Source organism: Zalophus californianus, chromosome 4, assembly GCF_009762305.2.
Source record: "Zalophus californianus isolate mZalCal1 chromosome 4, mZalCal1.pri.v2, whole genome shotgun sequence".
NCBI lineage: Eukaryota > Metazoa > Chordata > Mammalia > Carnivora > Otariidae > Zalophus > Zalophus californianus.
Genome location: NC_045598.1, coordinates 94,910,210 through 94,922,451, shown reverse-complemented (window position 1 = coordinate 94,922,451; position 12,242 = coordinate 94,910,210).

The window sequence follows — 12,242 nt, the reverse complement described above, 5'->3', positions numbered from 1 at the left end:
ATATATTAAAAAATTTCTACAGCTCAATAATATAAAATAAATGACCTGATAGAAAGGATCAAAAGATTTGAACAGACACTGCAGTAAAGAAGGTTTATGAATTTTAAGAATGGGCACATGAAAAGGTGCTCAGCATCATTACTTATTAGAGAAATAAAATCTAAAAATAGAATGAGATGCAACAGGACACCTAGTAGAATAACTAAAATTTAAAAGGCTTACAATACCAAGTGTTGGTGAATATGTGGAGATGACTAGAATGTTCATATACTACTGGTGAGATTGTAAAGTGGCTCAACCAGTTTGGTAGCTTCTTATAAGACTAAAAAGTCATTTTCCATATGACCCAGCAATTTTATTTCTAGGTATTTAGCCAAGAAAAATGAAATCATAGGTGCACACAGACTGGTTCAAATGTTCATAACAGCTTAATTCAAAATAGCCAAAAACTGGGAAGAAGTCCAAATGTCTACAGACAAGAGAAAGGATTAAACAAATTGCACTACAATCGGGCGATGGACTATCACTCAGCAATCAAAAGGAGTGAACTACTGATCCTTCCAGCAATATGGAGGATTCTCAACATTACCCTGAGTGAAAGAAGTCAGACACAGAAGAGTTCATACTGTATGATTCCATATATATGAAATTCTGGGAAATACAAACATACAATCTATATTTGTAGGGTTGCCTGGAGCCCAGGTATGAGGGGTGGGGGAAGGGTAGCCAGGGACAGGGCACAAGGGAAGTTTTGAGCCGATGAAAATGTTCTGTATCTTGATCAGGGTGGTGGTATACAAATGTGTCAAACCTCATCAAAATGTCCATTTAAAATGGGTGCATTTGGAGCGCCTGGGGGGTTTAGTGAGTTAAGCGTCTGCTTTGCGCTAGGGTCATGATCCCAGGGCCCTGGAGTCCATCTCAGCGTCCTGGGATCGAGTCCCGCATCTGGCTCTCAGCTCAGCGGGGTGTCGGCTTCTGCCTCTCCCCCTGCCGCTCCCCCTGCTTGTGTTCTCTCGCGCGCGCTCTCTCAAATAAATTAATAAAATCTTTTTTAAAAAATTAAGGAAGCGCAGCATTCCATTGGGCTTTACCTTTTGTACCCCTCCATTTGCTTCCTCAGGGCCCGGGTTCTCTCTGTCCCGAGACTTTTTCTCCGAGTGCTACAGGGCCCGTCCTCCAGAGCAACCCAAGAGTTAACACGGCCACCGAGCAGGCAGAGGGGGCACAAGTTCAGTCCCAAAGGCCGGCGGGAGGAGGGGATGCGCGGGGAGGGGCGGGGGACGAGGCCAAGCCGGCCGCGTGGGGTGTTGCGCCGCCAAACCGCGCAGGGCCAGGTCTCTCAACGACACGCGCCGCCGCCCGCCAGCTCCGGCCACCACCGCGCGGAGGCGGGATGCGCCCAGCGGACTCGGAGAGCCTGTCCCCTCGGCGGGGACCCTGTTCTCGCGTCCCAGAGACCTCGGGATCGCACCGTGGCGTCCCGAGACCTGGATGCACCGGACTCGGCGGGACCGGCGCGAGCACGCAGTCCGCTGCAGGCCACCGGCCCCGCGGGCAGGCAGGAACCCGGCAGGCGAGCCGCCTAAGGGGGCCCGCGGTCGGAAAGGAGAAGCTTCCCTGGGAGGGAAGCACCCCGCCCGGGAGGTGACCCGCTCTGGTTGGTCGGCGTCGGAGCTCACTTGGGACGCGACCCCGCGGCTCGGAATTGCCCAGAGCTTTTGGGCACGCTGCGCCCCACTCCTGCCCCACTGAGGCGCGTCTTCCAGATGCCCCCCAAGTCTGCGCGCTCCAGGGCTCCCGCGGCGCCACCGCCGAGACCCTCCCCATCCCGCGGTGGCTGCCTGCCCTGCTCACCGCGGAGAGGCGCCTCCCTCCCCCAGTCCAGCACACATCCCAACACACACGCACACACACACGCACACACACACACACACCCCTACACCCCGACCCCCAACTTCGCCTCCTCTCCTTCTCCCTCTGGAACATCTAACTAATGTCGTCAATTGTAACCGTTTCCTTGTAAACTTAATTAAAAGATTTAACTGTAAAGATTGTTGATGTTCAATAGGCTTACTAGCAGCTTAATGTTTAAAAATCAGCAATTGAAAGCAAACAATGTTCGCACATCTCATTGGCTGGTGGCTGGCGTCCTAGCCGGCACCTGGGAGCTGGCTAGGAGCGCGAAAGAGACCTCCCCGCGTGGGAGCGACCTCGACCTTCCAGCCTTGAAGATTGTCCCAGGTATCAGTCCCAAGGAGAAAAATTCAGCACTCTTATCCTCAGGGCCATGGCCATCAAGGCCTCATGGCTTCGTCTTAGGCAGAGAGGGAGCCCTTAGGGAGGGTGCAAAGCAGGACTTGGGGCAGCTCACGTTGCTCCTGCAATTCGTTGTCTGCAGGAACTCTGAGAGGCCCCGACAGCCCTCGTTTGGCCAGCTACCAACAGCTTTTCAGCGTCCACCTCCCAACCCTCCTCAAAACACAGGAGATGCTCTATCACGTGCCTTCCGGGGCTCCGACCAGGCTCTGGCTGGAATAGACCAAGCTGGGTCAGGGAATCCATGTGCATAAAAAGAAGTGAAAGAGAAACATAACCGTGTGCCAGAGTGAAAGAGAGACCAACGTCCCAAACCTGCTGCAAGCCCAAAGGTCCACCCTAAATAGCCTGTCCCTCCTAGGCAGTGTGGCCTCCCCTCTTTACCACCAAATCCTAGGTATCTGGTCCCCTGCAGTTGCCACAGTCCATCTCCAAACTCATCCTCTAGCCTTTCCTTGCAATTAGCCAAATTTTGAATGATGGCCCCTTAAAACATCAGTAACCAAAAGTACCAGTGAGTGCTTAGTAAATGTATGCTTTTGTATGTATACTGCCCAAATGGTGACTCCAGTGGAGGGGTTACGGGCCCTGGGGAGGGCAGCAGGTCGGGATGCTGGGTTCTCAAACAGCACAGAGGCAGTTGCCTGTCTGGTGCGTGGGTGGGGTGCCAGCACTCCTGATGGTGGGAGAGAAAAAAGGCAAGCATCCATTAGGGAATGGAGAGAGATCTCAGAGCTTGATAATATCTCCATCTTCCTCCCTCTTCCCTCTGCACACCCAGGCAACCAGTGCTTTTAGCTCAAGGCCTTATTGCTTCTTTTATGGATTATTGCCAAGCTACTAACTGGTTTCTCTGTCTGTATATTCACCCCAGCATCTGGCCGGACAGTCCTGTCTCTAATGTGGCAACCTGCCTCTGCCCTAGCTTAGGACCTTGCGAGTTTCTCTGTTGTCATGAGACACAACTCAGACTACAGGGCAGCCAGCTTCTTTCTGAGCTCACCCTTGGTCAGTTTTCAGCCTCATCTCTCACGGTCTCTCCTTACTTCTTATATTCCAGCCACAGCTAGCTACTTACTTGAACTCGTCTCAAGCCTTCGTCCTTTGTAAATGCTTTCCCCTTGGCCTTTGTAGACATGACACACAGACACACAGACACACAGACACACACACACACACACACACACTTTTTACTTGGCTGATTCCCATTCACCTTTAAAGACTTGGTCCTCAGCATGCCTTCCTTACACTGGATTTAGTTTCTTTTCTAAATAGTTTCTACCATAGCACAGAGAACACACATCTATCATGACACTTATTACCCACTTCATCCCTCAACCCCTTCCATCTTTTCTAAGCATATATATAACTGTAAAGCATTTGGACTCTGGGCAGCTCAGTCCTGGAGGAGATGGCCAGAACACAATCCATGTGTGCTGCAAGAATATGAGCTTTGGGGTGCACCTGGGTGGCTCAGTCAGTTGAGCCACTGACTTTCTGTTTCAGCTGAGGTCATGATCTCATGGGTTTTGGGATCCAGCCTGGGATATGGCTCCTGCTCAGCGGGGAGTCTGCTTGGAGATTCTCTCCTTCTGCCCCTCCTCTGGCTCTCTCTCTCTAAAATAAATGAATAAATCTAAAAAAAGAAAAGAAAAGAAAAGAAAAGAATATGAGCTTTAGAGCTGAGCAGATGTGGGCTCTAACCCTATTTGGCTTTTTTATCCTGTGTGATCTTTGGCAAATTACTTAACCTCTCTGAGTTTATAGAGTCCTTGTCTATAAAATCAGAAGAGTAATACCCACCTTATGGAATTGTTGTGAGGATTAAATGAGACAATTCACATAAAAAAATGTCTGCCCCTCAATTCTCACTTAGCATGTGCTTTTTCCTGGTCCTGAATTCCGGCCAGTGAGACAATTCATGAAGGCCCTCAGACTCTTTTCCCTTTCTGAGCTTTTGCATTTGTACATTGCTATCAATAACACATCACAGGGTCTTGTGGAGATTGATTCAAGGTATGTGAAACCAGTTTATTGAATTATAATGTCATGGTAGGACTCAAGCAGGAAATTTTTTTAAAGAGTGGGGAGGGGCAGAAGGAGAGAGAGAGAGAGAGAACCCCAAGCAGGTTCCATGCCCAATGTGTGAGCCCGACAGGGGGCTCAATCTCACAACCCTCAGATCATGACCTGGGCTGAAAGGAAGAGTTGGAGGCTTAACTGACTGAGCCACCCAGGTACTCCAAGTAGAAAACAGTTTTAGTCTTTTCTTTTCTTTTTTTTAAGATTTTATTTATTTGAGAGAGAGTGAGAGAGAGCACAAGCATGGGGGAGGGGCAGAAGGAGAGAGAGAGAGAGAGAACCCCAAGCAGGTTCCATGCCCAATGTGTGAGCCCGACAGGGGGCTCAATCTCACAACCCTCAGATCATGACCTGGGCTGAAAGGAAGAGTTGGAGGCTTAACTGACTGAGCCACCCAGGTACTCCAAGTAGAAAACAGTTTTAGTCTTTTCTTTTCTTTTTTTTAAGATTTTATTTATTTGAGAGAGAGTGAGAGAGAGCACAAGCATGGGGGAGGGGCAGAAGGAGAGGGAGAGAAGCAGACTCCATAGCTGAGCAGGGAGCCTGATGAAGGACTCCATTCTAGAACCCTGGGATCATGACCTAAGCTGAAGGCAGAAGTTTAACGAACGGACTGAGCCACCCAGGCACCCCAGAAACACTTTTATTCTTTATCATGGCTTCACCTTTAACCTCAACATGTGGACTCATTTTTGTGGTTCTGGATGAAATCTTGGGCAACTTCTGTGTATTTTTCTGGTTGCTTTCAGGTAGTAAATAGTCCTGCTCACTTTCATGAGTGAGAAAAGAGAAGAAAGTAATTGGTTAGCATTTACATTAATACATTCATATTAATGTAGGGAAGAAATACTTGTAAACACTACAGTCTTCATTGCTATAACTGGTCATGTGGTCAAAGCTAGTGTTTTTAACTGATTCTCTAGTATTCTTTCCATATTCTTTTTCCATATTGCTTTCAGCAAACACCTCACCTAATACAATCACTTAAAGATATCAATATTAACATATTTTAACCTAGGCAGATAAGTTATTTTCAAAACCAGAAGAGCCCACAATTGAGGGTCTGGAAAGCAAACATTTCCCTAGTGGGTCACTAGGAGTAACAATGGGAGGAGCCATTCCCATTTTAACCCCTTGATTTTCGGATTCATGATCCTGGCTATGGAAGAAACCAGCACTATATATTGGTTAATCACTGGGGGCATATACAGCATTCTGGGGGACATTGCCCTGCCTAGTGTTGGCACTCAACTCGTGTTGTCACTGAGAGTCTAAAAGATCATTCTACCATTCCTTCAGGCCATTTAGTTCAAGGTGATCAGGCACATTGTAAGACCTGTGAATTCTTTGATCATGAGCCCATTACCATATTTCATTTGCTGCTAAATGAGTTCCTTGGTCAGAAGCTATACTTAGTGGAATACCATAACAATAAATAAGATATTCTATAAGTCTCTGGATGGTGCTTTTGGCTGAAGCATGTGAATAGGGAAGGAAACTCCATGTCCAGAGTAAGTGTCTACTTGTGAGAAGAAGCACTGCCGCTTCCATTATGGAAGAGTTCCAGTATAACTGACCTATCACTGGGCGGCTGGCTGCTCACCCTGGAAAACGGTGCCAACACTGAGGGTTCAGTGCTGGTCTCTGCTGTTGGCAGTAACCATATCAGACTTGATGAATGGGACCCTATGTTGCTGAGCCATGCAGAGCTTCTATCTTTGCCACCATGTGCACTTTGATCATGCGCCATTGGGCAAAGGCAGGGACGACTGGAGAAAATGGGCAGGGAAAGAATATGGCATCTTGCTGTCTTGACTCTTAAGATCCTCCTCCAATGAGGTTGCACTTTGGTGAACACTCAAGTAAGATACGAATATTTTCACACTTTGTGTCACTTTAGAATGGTTCGGCCACCTACCTCTTCCCCATCATCCTTATCACCAAGTTCCCAAATACAGTCCCTCCAGTACTCTGAACTAAAAGTCAAACCTTTAGCCATAGCACACACACACCCTTTCTTTAGGGTCTGTCTATACCTCTGGCAATCTCTCCTTCCAGGCAAAATGAGCAATTATTTGTATCACTCAAATTTCTGCATACTGGGAAGACTTAAGTGTCCTCCCTGAGTGGTCCAGCAGTGCGGCAGCTCTCCACCTTCAGGTAGTACCCCAAATAATTCAAATCATGCAGAACCAACTCATACCATGCCCAACCATCAGTAAAGCAGGTCAGCCTTTTTTTGTTCCTCAGTCAACTGGTCATAGAGAACTTCTTGTGAGACCATAGGCATGGGTTGAGAAAGAGGAGGCAGTTTAGTAGAAATAAGAGCCATGGGAATCTGAGGCACTTGTTCATGCAACTCCTTTTGCCTTTAAGACTTGCTCAAGTCCAATCATGTATACATACCATTTCCACCGATAAGGGAATACTGCTGTGAATGCTCATCTTTATGGCTTTGTGGCCAAAGAACACCCTGTTTATGATGGGCAGCTCAGGTCATCGGTAACATGGTGATTCACAGTCAAACATTCAATCTCTAATAGCGTCCAATAAATGCTGGAAGCTATCAAAAGGAAAATAGTTATCTGAAGAGAATGGCATAGTTTGATCTGTAACCCTAAAGGTTTACTCTGATTCATCTTCAGAGGCTACCAAGGACTCTACACAGTGTCTGTGGCTCCATATGGAACCAGACACTTCAAGCACCATCAGATGTGACAGTCAGTATGGCCCAAGGGGCAGATAACTCGGTACAGCAGCCTATACCTTTTTGCAGAGCCTTCTTTTGTTCTGGATCCTACTCAAAGCTGGAAGACTTTTGACTTTTCTGACAAATTAGTGAGAGCAGCTGCCCAAATGAAGAACATGTTATTTTTGAAATCCAAAGAGGCTCACTAAGCACTGTACCTCTTCCTTACTGGTAGGAGAAGCCAAAGGCAGCAACTTATCTTTTGTCTGAGCAGAGATGTTTTGACATGTCCCCAATCACCAGGCTCCTGAAAAATTTACCAGGGTGGCAAGCTCCCTAATTTCTGTAGGATTTATTTCACACCATCCGGCATGCATAGGTCTTACCAAAGTGTCTAGAGTACTTGCTGATTCCCACTCACCAGGTCCATCCAGCACGATGGCATCCGTGTGGTTGACAAAGCCCTGAGGAAGGAGAGTGAAGGTGTATGGCTGGCCGTACCAGTTAAAGTAAACCGCTTCTGGTGATCTTTACTAACAGGTGTAAAGAAACAACATTTGCCAGACCAATAGCTGAATAACAGGTGCAAGGGATGTCTTTGCTCCAGTAGAGAAATCATGTCTGGAATAGAAGCTGAAATTGAGTCAGCCTAATTAGGTTTATGATAATCCACTGTTATTGCCCCAAATCCATCTGTATGCCACACAGGACAAACAGGCAAGTTGAAAGAAGATAATCACCATTACTATATCCTTCAAGTTCTGACAGTGACATTCATCTCTGCAGTCTCTTCAGGAAAAATATTACTTTGGGCTTACCATTTTGGTAGGTATGGGCCATTCTAGAGGCTTCTTCTTGACATATCCCCCCGTTATAGCCTTCATTGCATGTGTTAGCCAACATTGGGTGGAAATGGAAGGGGTTCTTCTCGTACCTATCTCTAATGATTCATTAGCAAAATGCTACTTCTCGCTCCTAAAGCCTCGGGCACTGCTGGTTTAGAGGTATTCGTTCCCAAGACAAGAATGTCTCTACCAGGGGACACCAAAATGATTCTATTAAAATGGAAGTAGAGACTGCCACCTGGCTACTTTGAGTTTGGTTTTCAGAAATCTCAACCCTGCAGCTACAGGAAACAAAGGTTTATTTTAAGGCAATCACAGAACAATCCTGCTCCCTTACCTATGTCTTGAATTGGGGATTTAAAGCCCTGAGCTCATAGTTTTCTTTCTCCACGTTCTTGAGTGCACTTAGAAGGAACCGACTAACCCTATTGTATTCTTTATCTCCATTATATTGTTCAGTGGTAGCAACTACTTGGTCACCCAGAGCCTTACCTTCTATAGGTATTTGATTCCAGGTGAGTTTAGGTGATAATTAATGTACCTGTCTTGCCACTGCGTGCCATAGTCGCCAGTGTCACCTTTACCCTTAGCAATAGGATCATTAATGCCTTTAAATCTAACCGTATTAACTCAAGATTCCTATCCCTAAGGTTCTTTTCCTCTGGAATCATTTCTACTACCTATAATATATTTGATATTGATTTGATAATGATCAAATTATCATTTGATAATGATAACACTAGTAGTGTTAATCAGGGCTCAATCAGGAAAGGAGAAACAGTAGCAGTATTATGTAATAAGGGATTTATTAGAGGAATAAGGTCTTCTACATTTTTGGAGAAACTGGGGAAATATGCAGCTGAATGGAGAAGTTGGAGGATCAGAGAAAAGGTACTAATCAGCCTTCTGAAATCAGGCATGTCCAGTTGTTAGAGCAGGATCTAGAGAGTTGGTGGAGTTTACATGGAAGGCTGTTGCCTCTGTATCTGGAGGTTGGCCTGGGGTTGCTGTTGGTCAGAATGGCTGAGATTTGCTAAGAAAAGCTTGATATGAGGTCACCTGGGTGGTTCATTTGGTTAAGCGTCCAACTCTTGATCTCAGCTCAGGTCTTGATCTCAGGGTCGTGAGTTCAAGCCCTGCTTTGGGCCCCACGCTGGGCATGGAGCCTACTTAAAAAAAAAAAAGAAAGAAAAAGTAAAAGTTTGATGTGGAATGAGGGAAAGTGAGTATAGTCTGGGACCTGCTGGCACCTCTAACCATGACAATCTTCAGAGAATAATTGCCACTGCTGCACTTCTCTGCCTTCTAACTTCGGCAACTCTAGGGAAGAGAATTCTGGGAAATATAGTTTCAGCTTACCCAAATCAACACAGTACAAAACCACCGCATGCCATGTATTAGCGGCCTGAGAGTGAGCAAATTGTTTCATGTCTATGAGTTTCTCTAAGTCTCTTTTCCATCTCAGGATTTGGGCATTGTCTTCTGGAACACTGTCACCAGTTTTCTGGAAGATGCCCTATTGCTGGGTATGTCCCATTTGATATGGGCGCTACCTCCTCCCACTGGCCATCTATGACTCCCTCTCAGCCCCAGGACTTGTGGCAGTCTTTGCCAGTTGGGGCCACCTCTCCGTTCCAGGCAGCCTTCCTGGGCAGTCCACACAGGCCCTCAGAAAACATGCAAACATCTGTGCTCCACTAAAATCTGGAAGTGCAGCTTGCTCCCAAGAGAGCTCTCTGGGCTCACTATCCAGGCCAGGAAACCATAGCCACTGGCCTTCAGATCATTTTTAGGCCTGAGTCCCTCTGTGCCCCACTGTCCAATCGATTCAAGTCAAGCTCTTGGAATTCTTTTCTGCAATCCCCCTAAGTAGGGTATAGTAAGAGAGAATCAACACCTAACCTTCCCCTCGACTGGGGGAGGGAGGAGTGGCAACCTTCTCCAGACAGATCTTCACTACCACCTGTTTTTCTACTTGAACTCTCTTACACAGGCTGGATTTGGGTAATGGACTATTGATCACCCCTTTTCCAAATCTGCAGAAATAGTCTACCATCTTGATTTAGAACGTGGCGGTAGTTGAGAATAGCTGATACCTATCTTTCTTTTCCTGACCTTTGGGGCCTCTGCCCAAATTTTGAGATGCGAAGGGTCCCATTTAACATACTGTTACCTATAGAAAGAGCCTAACACGGTGCTTGACACAAGGTAGACATTCACTAACAGAGGTGATGGTGGATGGTCAGACATATGAATCAATCCCACCTTTGAAATGGTTGGAACCCTCTCCCCATAAGCCAGACTGAAAAGGAATCTGTACCCTCATGTAAGGCTTAAAAGGTAGTTGCCTGGCCCTCCTTATGCCTCATCTACATGTCTCTTCCAAATACAATGTTTACAGCCATTGGAGTCCAGTAGCTTCTGTACGCATGCACACACCCAGATCCACAACCCACACTCAGTGACAAATCACAAGTCCCAGGAGGTCAGGAACCAGCTTAGCTGTTCACAGTGGGGGAAGAGAGCAATGAGCACTCTCCTGTTCTGAAGTCCCATCTCAGTCACGGTAGATGGAGTGGGAACATGACCTCGTGCCCTGAGCCCCTGGTAGCCAGTGCGCCCTGGTCTGACATCCAGGCTGGCCTCTGTCTTGATTAGTCAGTCTCTGTGCTAATCTAGCTTTTCTATGTTGTGAATATCAGCCTTGTTTGTGGGCGTGGAGATACTCAAATCCACGGATGCACAGAAACACCAGCAGCATGTGTGTACACACAGTCACTTCTTTACTCAGAGGTGCACATGCAGTTACTTTCCTTGTAAAAGCAGAAGTTACATGAACTTGGAAAAAATAAACTGAGCTGATCTGGGGTGCGATAACGTATTAAGGAAGCATTTATCTGCTTCAAGCCTTTCTCTTGGCCTCCTAGTCTTTGTGTCTTCATTCCTTTGGTTGTTAGTTCCCACAAGTGGCACTGGAAAGGATTATAGGGGACACAGGCACAGCCTCCAAGAAATTCCAAACCCAGAAATACAGCGTCGAGTCATCATTTTCCAGATTGTAGGCACATACTGAGAAAGGTTCAATTTAAACATGAGGGCAGGGATTGGCAAAAGTTTTCTAGAAAGGGTCTGATAGTAAATATTTTAGGCCTGTGGGCCTTATGGTCTCTTTGCAGTGACTGAACTGCTGTCCCAGCAGGGAAGTAGACCTAGATAATAACAAACCAATGAGTACAGTTATGTTCCAATAAAACTTTATTTGCAAAAACAGTCAGTGGGCCAGATTCAGCCCATGGGCCTTAGTTTGCCGACCCCCCACACTAGAATCTAAAGAAGACAGAAGCCATCAAAACTGGCTTCGCAGGTCTTCCAAACGTTGATACGGGCTCCATTCTACCTCCTTCAGAAAGGACAAAATCCACTGTTTTGGGTGTGGCATCAGTTTTCTTCTAATTATTTTGTGCTGTGCTTAGGTATTTTGATGTTCTTCTGAACGAGTTTTCTCAGTCCCTCCTTTTTGTCTTTATTTTTCTCTTTCTGCATATATATCTCTAAATGCTTCCCATTCTTCTTCATTCTGTCCCCTTGCACCCACAGGGTTTGTAGATTTTAGAATGAGACTCTTTCACATCCATCCTTGCTAAAAATCCTGGTTTCATTTCAGGTTCCTCATCTGTATTGGAGTACAGAGGCAATGTACAGCAAAGAACACTCATCTGGATCACCGGACATACCACCACCTTGCTGTGTGACTTTGAGCCAATCACCTAACCTCTCTGAGCTTCCCTTTCCTCATCTGTCAAATGAGAGAGTTGGCTAACTGATCTCTTAAATCCCTTCTAGCTCTAAGCTTGTGATTTTAGGAAGCTGCAGCCTCAACTTGAGGCAACTGTCAGGGGCCATTAATTATAGTGTCACTCACAGACCTTAATGAAACTGCCAGGAGGTCACAGAAATTAACCACAGGATCTCTGATACTTGGCAACCTTCACAGCTGAGGGGGTGGGGATACCAGCTAACCTGAGAGAATCTGAGAACCCAGCCCACTGACAAATGACTCCAGGACCCCTATGCTCCAGGAAAATTAATTTGCGTTCCTAAACTGCCACTGAAGTAGCTACAAAATGGGCACAAATATTGACTTGTTGGAAACAGAACCCTAGGGAGCTACAGTTGGAGGTAGGAGGCTTTCTCTTCTCCACCAGACACCCCTGTGTTGTATGGAGCTCTCCTGGCCACATAAAGGACACCTCTCAAAGCCCACCAAATAAACGTATGAGGAGGTCATAAGGAAACGGAGGCAAATT